General features: G+C 32.2%; 1 protein-coding gene across 1 annotated transcript in view; it reads right to left on the bottom strand.

Moving 5' to 3' along the window:
- Positions 1-8,232, bottom strand: part of LOC134251811 (pyruvate dehydrogenase E1 component subunit beta, mitochondrial-like) — a 68,317-nt gene extending 60,085 nt beyond the window's left edge. The window contains exon 1 of the mRNA XM_062734230.1: positions 8,228-8,232. The gene's annotated coding sequence lies outside the window, so the exon portion shown is untranslated. The remainder of the gene's footprint in view (positions 1-8,227) is intronic.
- Between the last annotated feature and the right edge of the window lie 881 nt (positions 8,233-9,113).

Genomic DNA, 9,113 nt, shown 5'->3' with positions numbered 1-9,113 from the left:
ATGAATAAATAGCTAAATGAGATTGCCATTGTTGTTTCCAAATTAAGAGAAACAGAAAATACAAGTCATCGCCGATTTTTTTTAAGCATAAATGTCAATAATTAAATATTTCAGAATGATTTCCTGTATTTTTTAAATTAATTCTCAATTTTCATTATATATTTCATGAAACATGTAACAGGGATAACATTTTATTAAGGTATTAATGAATATTGCGTTTATACACACAGTAAAAATTCTATTTCTTCAAACTTCTTTTTAGTACTGGAAGTATACACTCATTAGATACTAGTAGATACTTTGTTTGCACTTTGAAAAATATTGATGTACTGTTTTTGAAAAAAAATCTTTATGACATATGTTGGTATATTTTATAGTAACTTACTATTTATATGCGATAGATAATAAATTCTGGACACTAAGTATCTTGATATATGCTAAAGACAATGTATAAAAACGTAGTTGAATAAGTTGAAACAAGTTGAAATAAATTTTTAGACAAGAAAATACTGTATAATGTAAAACACATATTTTCGTGGAGTTTGAGCTTGAAGACCACAGCAAATAATTTCCTTTTCTCGGCATTTGATTTTGTTGTTGGAGAAGTGTTGAGCAGTATATTTCATTTTAAATTTTAGATTTCGAGGTGGTCATAAATTTGAGGGTTTCTCCATAATTCGAAAACAACGAACATCAAATCCCCACGAAAAGTATTGTTTTTCATAGCATAATATATGTTGATGTTCCCTTCCTATGCTTTTAATTCCCACCTCTAGAATTGTATGGGTCGGGGTTTTATGCCCTGTTCACTGGTTTGTTTTGTTTATAACTTTTTTTAAATTGATCTCTGATCGTTGTCTTCACATTATCCAATAAATTACTGTATATATTTAGTATATGCTGATTTATGTTATAGTGTGTCATATGTATATGCTATGGAGATAAATTACTGTGTTCCTGTGATATCTAAATAACGATAAACATGCTGTATTTTATAGTTACTAAATGTGTATGATTTATGTAAGTATATGTAATATACAATTAATTATGATATATGATGCGGTATATGATACAACAATATATTGCCAGAAATTTTAGAGTGTAATATATTAGTGAAACAAGAGGCCCATGGGCCACATCGCTCACCTGAGAAGCTTTGACCATGCTATTCTTAACCAGATTTTTCCCTTGTGACCTATTGTGACCCATCGTATCCCACAGGTCATAATTTGGACAATTTAAAATCTACACTATCCCATTATGCTTCCACATAAGTTTCAGCCATTCTGGCCCAGTGGTTCTTGGGAAGGAGAATTTTAAAGTTTTTCCCCATATATTTCTATGTTAAACTTTGATTTCCTACTGTGGCCCCGCCCAACCCCCAGGTGCCATGATTTGTACAATATAGAATCTACACTACCCCAGGATACTTCCACGTAAGTTTCAGCTTTTCTGGCCCAGTGGGTCTAGAGAAGAAGATTTTTCCTATATATTTCTATTTAAAACTGATTCCCTATTGTGGCCCCGCCCAACCCCCGAGGGTCATGATTTGAACAATTTAAAAATTACAATACCCCAGGATGCTTCCACATAAGTTTCAGCATTTCTGGCCTAGTGAATCTTGAGAAGAACATTTTTAAAATTTTCCTATATATTTCAATGTAAATCTTTAATTCCCTATTGTAGCCCCCCCAACCCCCTGGGGTCATGATTTGAACAATTTAGAATCTACAGTACCCCAGGATACTTCCACATAAGTTTCAGCTTTTCTGGCCTAGTGGTTCTTGAGAAGATTTTTTAAAGGCCCTTGTTTTTGTCTTTTCTTGATTATCTCCCCTTGTGAGAGGACCTGGCCCTTAATTTTAACATTTAAATTTCCCTTCACCCAAGGATGCTTTGTACCAAGTTTGGTTAAAATTGGCCGAGTGGTTTTTGAGAAGAAGTCGAAAATGTGAAAAGTTTACAGACGGACGGATAACTAGACAGCTAGACGGACGGACGACGGACAAAAAAGAAATCAGTGAAAGTGATCAGAAAAGCACACTTGAGCCTTCGGTTCAGGTGAGCTAGAAAGGAAAATGATGAGCAGGGATCTATATATCTAAAATATGTAAATAAATAATCAAACAGCCTCCTATCAATCTAAGTTATATAACCTCTACGAGTGTGTAATCCGTTGTTTGACAACTCGGTTCCTTTCTCTTAAGGTGTCATAAGACATGCTACTTGTTGATATTATTTACAAAATGTCATCTACTGAAGACTTTGAAGATCTTATGACATTCATTATGCGTTCAAGACCTTTATATTTAATAGATCAATGTACTTTAAATATAAATTAGTACATGTACAGGTGTTGTATCCTTTAAATGAACCTTAATCGTAATTTTATTGCTATTTGAGGGCATTGACATTGTAGATTTGTGACCAATCATTTAGCTAACAGGGGTGCTGAATAACACCAGATTGACAAAATAAAACATGCTTTGATCAAAGTTCAAATTTTTGACTGAAATGACAAATAAAAAGTTCAACATTGACACACTGTTACGAACACTAGGTTATATGAAACCATTATCTATATTTTTATATTTTTCTATAAGTTTACTGTGATATTTACAATTATACAGTGTTTAATTTCTTTTAGAAAAAAGTTACACTTTATTTCGAATGTTTTAAATGTTAAATTTTATACTTTTTTTCTAACATGAACTTCGTTAGTGTTGTCATTTTTGCTCAGAAGAAATTAGTAATATTCTTGTGATTTCTGCTTCCTCATTCTGATTGATACGTAAACTGAACTTAGTAAGAATTTACATAAAATTATTCTTTATTTAATTCATATGTATTAAAGTGAAATGTCGTCAAATGATTGATTGGCAAGATATTGATTTTAACACAGCAAATTAAATTGAAAATAACTTAGCTCGTGATCAAAGAAAATCAACAATTGGACATAAGTTGCCAATACGACGTAAGTGAAATAAAATTACTTTTTCAACTGACAGATAAGCAAACGATACGGATATTTCAACAACTTCATTTTCAGTCAGCATTTTATAAGGCCATATGACCTTAATAATTAAAATATTATTTAACATTGTGTAATATTTTGACTGACATGTTTCGTCACAGTTGTTAGGCCTAAGTGTGACTAAGAACTGTTCTGTCTACATCGAAAGTTCATCAGGATCATAGCAGACGTGACCAATCAACAGGGGGATGCTTACTTCTCTTAGGCTCCTGATGTGACCCATTGGAATCGTAAGAGATTGGTATTTTTCGCTCTGATAACAAATAGGTATTATTCAGAGCTTAATTAAGGTCTCCCGTTTCCAACGGAAGACCTTCTACTGATTCTGAAGATTAAGATTATTCTTATTATTCTTTTTTTTGTTTTCTTCCTAGACTCCAACTTTGAGGCCTCATATCTCACTTAATTCTCAATGGATTTTGCTCAAATTTTAAGACATTATAGAAGGTAATAAATTCTATCAGAATGCTGTCGATAATTTCAAAAAGTCACTTCCGGTTTTGAGTTATTTCCCTTTAAACGAAAAATTATAGGCTTTCATTTCCAGACAAAGGCTCAGAGACCACTAGAGCTGGAGCAGCAATTTTACTGGTTTTAGATAACAGAAGGATTTAAGTTGTGCACATCGGTTTTTGTTTTTCGATTTCTCCATTCAAAATGGCGTTATACAGGGGTCAAAAAATAGAACGCCTAAAAGAGCAAAAATTTACACATGTTTTCCTTTTTATCTTGAAAACTAAAAATATTTTGTTAAGACATGTTGAACAAAAGTTGTGAATAAATGAAAGGGCTTTCATACCATACTATTCAAAAGGGGCTGGCCCCTATGATTAGGGATTTAGGGAGCTTGAAAGTTTTTGCTTTATAACTCAAAAACGGTAAATATTTCGATCTGGATTATACGAACAAAATTGTTCTTTGACACCTTTTTAATCTGATGAAATGTTTTGTGTTCGATTATGCCGGGGGTATTGCATAATACGTAGTTGAAAGCAGGCCGGTAAACAGGTAGCGTTTTTCATTCGGAAAGGATATCAGATCTCTTCATGTGTATAATTTACACAAACTTCCTATCAGTAATAAATCCTATGGTATTTAATTTTCTTCTAAATAGGGCTTTATACGTGCTTTACGGTTCACTATTAAATTATTTATAACGATTAGTCTTTCTTTTTTATTTATTATTAATTAGTTTTAAAGTGAACACGTCTTCATAAACGGAATATATTAAATCTATCTTTCTACATTGATTATTATAACAATTATAAGTTATTTTAACTCTATGCATCGAATAATTCACGATTCATTAGTTGTATACATTTGGCGATCTCCAAGATCGCCTAGATGTTTGTAACAGTTATGTAATCCAACACCCGAATCCCACGCTGTCGATCGAGGTCACTAGTGTACCAGCCACCTGTCGTAAACAATGCAAGTGTCTGTGATCGTGTTTAAAATCCACTGTGTACAAAGACCTATCAATTTATAGAAAGTCATGTTTTTAATTAATCGAATCAATAAAAATACTTCACCGATCTTTCATTTAATCGTAATTCGAAACACTGGTGCATAAATCATTTTGAATTGTGATCGTTTTCTTTGGCCTGTTCACGCAAAAATTATTTCTCTATTCCGTGTTAATGTATTTTATTTAAATTGTAATTGAAAAGGGGCTTCGGCAAATAATTATAATTAGTGATGGAAGTCTTGTGATACGTAATGTACTATTATGTACCTTTTATTTTTACCATCACTCTTTTGTTTCTCCATTATTTTTTTTTTATATTAATAAACATTGAACGTTAAAAAGATACTTTAAAATATACTATTATTCACGTATTTGTAATAAACAGTTTACATCCAGCTTTGTCGCTTTGTGTCTAAAATTTTGTAGCCCAGTCCTCATTTACAAGCACGTGTCCGCAGATAGCAGCGGGTATGTCGATTTGAATATCAGTTGTGTACTCCGATAGTTACAAATGGAAAATTGGGTTTGAAATCATCATGATCATGTCGACTCCTTTCATATCATTCAATTTCACTCTATTTCAGCTTGTTTTAATCAATCGTAATCGCTTGTGTATTTATTCATTTCAAGTTTTATGCTTTTTGATAGCCGAAAAAAAAAGCACAAGCTAGGTTTACACCATTTTTTCCTGTATTTATCGAAGTGGTAATTGTTTTATGAATCTTAAACTATATGTACGCATGCATGATAATTGTAAGTGGATTTAACGTTTCTAATTCACAGGGGGAAATCCAACATGAAATTAAGCACTTTTGAGTTTGCAGTTATTTGCTACTAAACTTAAAATGATATTGTACAGAATGGTATACTATTTCGTGCAATAAATAGAATATTTTATATGCCTGTACATGTACAATGTCAGTACGAATTTAAATGATGCAAAGCATCAAATTGGCTGCAAAGCAAAAAAATTCTTTCACATGCAGGAAAGCACGTCAAGATATTCAAAGCTGAAATAGTTTTTCAATTCTATTTGAGGCTGTTTTCAAAGGAAAATAAAAAATAATTTTACCGCATTTGCTCATAAATAGATTTATCGATGTTAAATAAAAATCATGTTCATTGATGTATAAGAAGAATTTATTATCATCAAAATGAAGGTGTAGGCCTGTCCGAGCCTCGATACCCTGGATCTTGATTACGTGATAATGCTCATGGTTTCTGCAGAGCAGGCTATGCTGCAAACCGCAGTGCAAAATTAAAAAAAAAAATCTTCATGATCTTTGTGTCATTTGTAGATGTAGAGCAAATTCAAAACAATTTTTACTAGAAGTTGAAAAACTCCTCATTTTTTTTTTCCACCATGCACTTTAACCACTTCATCATTATCCGGAAAATCAAGAGATTTCTTTTCAAATCTTACACACCCTCAGGCTGGGGAGTATCTGATGTAAACTCTTTTTATATGACCATAAATTATCGATGATCATGAGATGTTAATGACAATGAAATTGAAATATATTTCAATATTTAATATTAAGTTTAAGCAAGTTTTTAAAATATTTTACGCATGATTTTTACTTGTTATAATTTACGAATTATTTTATTGAAGTAATAAAAAAAAAGTCTCACTTCCCCATGTGCACTCTCTAACACAATGACATAAAAATTGGCCGCTACCGCAGCCGATAATAATTACATGTTTTATATGTATGAACTTTTACATAGAAGAGCGGCTAAACATACACATCCAGAGCTTTCAGAATACGATTTTACAAAATTAGAAAATTCGTTATTGCCTATTTATCATAAAATATAAATTAAATTCTTTCCTTAATTATTGAATTCCTATGTATTTAACTAGGTACTTAAATTATCGATTCGCTCTGATATTTGGTTGTATAATGATTACAATGTATATAAACGTCCATCTGGTCAGTCATTGTTGCTTGACGACGTCTTGTTTTCTCCTCTCACATTGGTAGCGCGTATGAACAGCGGTATGAACACAAGCTTGTAAACAAAATAAACGGCAATTCACAAAAAAGGAAAACCAGAAGAAAAAAAGTGTCTGTGTAGGTGAAAAACAACTCACTAATTTGTTTTTGAACGACCCCAACGTTTTTTTCTTTCTCCCATGCATTTCGACTATACGGAAAAAAGATCACTAGAACCTTTGGTTATATTAAAAGAAAGGTGTTGGACCTTCAAACGGCACTATATCCGAACAGCTATTATACAGCCTATCAAATATATCACGGCGTCAATAAAAGAATTATTTAGATATTTCAAAAAATACTAATTTCATTCTAAGAAAAGCCACGCAGCTGTATACAGACATTCCAAAATAATGTTTCATGGACCGACAGGTTGTTAAATTCCTCTCATCACTATAAGTACCCCATCCCTTAAAATGAATACAATGTCTTCCTTCTAAGCAGAGAATGTCAGTCGGTTGATTTGTTTTATATATACATGTAGTTTAGGGGTTGAATTCCGAGACTGAAAGTTACGACCTATTTTTATGTAAACCAATAATCATACATGACATGTAATGCCCTGCCATGAATATGGCCAAGGCATTTGGTGTTTGTTGGACGTCTTCCATCCTTCCTACTTTCTGTCCTTCCTTCTCTCCTTCTGTCACACTTTGCCCTTAGCTCAGTTCAAAGCTCAGTTTCAAAAAACTATCCAAGATATTTTTATCAATCTTTATATACTGATAGTAATTAATTAGAGTTATGCAATTGCATTAACATTTTTTTTAAACTTGACTTTATATACATGTATATACCTCACTTTTCTTAAATTAGTGTTTAGCTCAGTTTTAAACATACCATTCAAAATGGTGTTATCAAACTTCACATGTTGATGCATACTGATGAGAGCTATTTAATGGCATCACCATTTTTGAACTTGGCCTTTCTTTTGACCTTGACCTAACTCTATTTATCTCAATTTTAGCTCTAACGAGAGTTAGTTATTGCTTAGCACAAGGTCATTTGGAAAGATCAAGGTCACACGTACTAGTATTCCTTTACAGTCTTTTTCCTAGCGAAACATTGTAAGTTGCTTCTCTTACAAGGTTTTTTACTTGTATATCTTTAGTATGTGGCTTTTGACCTCGACTCAAGGTTACGTCTTCTAGTCCGTAGCCCCAACGGAAGACCTATTCGTTGCTTTGCAACGAGCTCGGCTCTAGTTTTTGAACTATCTTTGTATATCTTTCTATAACTTCAACATTACCATTTAGATCGTTAGAAATCAACGTTAACTTTAAGTTTGGGCTTAATAAATGTTCTTTTATTTCTTAAATGGTTGTTGCTCTGCTTTTTATTGGTTTTAATTTTTCTCCATTGGGTTAGAAGGATTGTTTTAGAAATGTTTTTCAAAAGTTTCTTTTTCTGAAGAATAAAGACCTGTACTTCTTGCAGCATCAATTAACAAACCTCTGACATTAGTTAATATCGGTATTTTTATAGATTATAAATAACATAGTTCAAAGTCAATATCAATTGAATAATAAAAAAAAGAACATATTTGGTTTTTCATTAAAATTTATTTACTAATGGTGAAAAAGATCATGATTCAATTAGCATTAGAAGTATCCTGTTCACAGAACAATTATTTTGAACAATTTGTAAGAATTATAACAGTATACTGGAAAAAAAGAATACAAATGATCGCACCTTTGTACAAAAATAATCAAAATGCTTGTAGGAAACCGATTTTCCGACAAATTTCTCTCAGCAAAACGTACCTACGTAAAGGAAATTATAGATTGTTTAAAGTAGGGTGATCAGATTTATGATCATTTAGTATTAAAAGTTTAAATTCTTCCAAGCCAAGGAGTTGGCGATCTTAACTTTTCCACTTCATTTCAACTAGTCGATATCACATTTTCCCAGGAGGCGTATGAGGAGGGTTGTTTTTCTTACACAAACAGCATATTTGTTTAATTTCTGATCGAAATTTGACGTCAAAATATCCATAGATAAATGGATTCACGATGTGATTCAGCAGTAAGAAACGCGCAAAAAATATCCAAACGTTCATCCAGCTCTCCGAAAGTTGGAGGTAGTAAAAGCCTTCTATCGTGTAAGTGAGAATGAGGATCACAATGGACGGAAGATAGGAAAGTACATAAAATATAGCGATAATCATGAACATCACATTGATTTTCGTTCGGATATTTAATCGATGTTCCGGATTTGTTGTTTCACTGGAATGCCTCTCCAAACTGGTTTTCTTAGTCTTTTCGTTTGTATCAAAATGTTCCTTATATATATTGAATATCTCGCTCTTTCCACTGATATGAAACTTATTGTTTTTTAGATTTTTAAACAGATTTTTCATCAATATCTTTTTCTCATATAGTGTTTTATATATCGTTCGTATAATGAAAATATAGAGGACGGTTATCAGTATGAGATTGGCGGTTGTGAGAAGTAGGAAGGATCCAAAATATACAATGGAAAGTAAACAAGGATTCACATCGAACACGCAAATATTGGTCAAGAACGTTTTATTTTGGAATGTCTTCTCGGAGGTTTTGATGCCACTGATCAACAGAAGCGGAGTGCCATAAATAATGCAAGCAAATGTTATCAC

Source organism: Saccostrea cucullata, unplaced genomic scaffold (assembly GCF_032062105.1).
Source record: "Saccostrea cucullata isolate Sc308-1 unplaced genomic scaffold, CSIRO_AGI_Scuc_v1 ctg118, whole genome shotgun sequence".
Lineage (NCBI taxonomy): Eukaryota > Metazoa > Mollusca > Bivalvia > Ostreida > Ostreidae > Saccostrea > Saccostrea cuccullata.
Note: the sequence above shows the minus strand (reverse complement) of the source record. Positions and strands in the feature narration are given on the sequence as shown.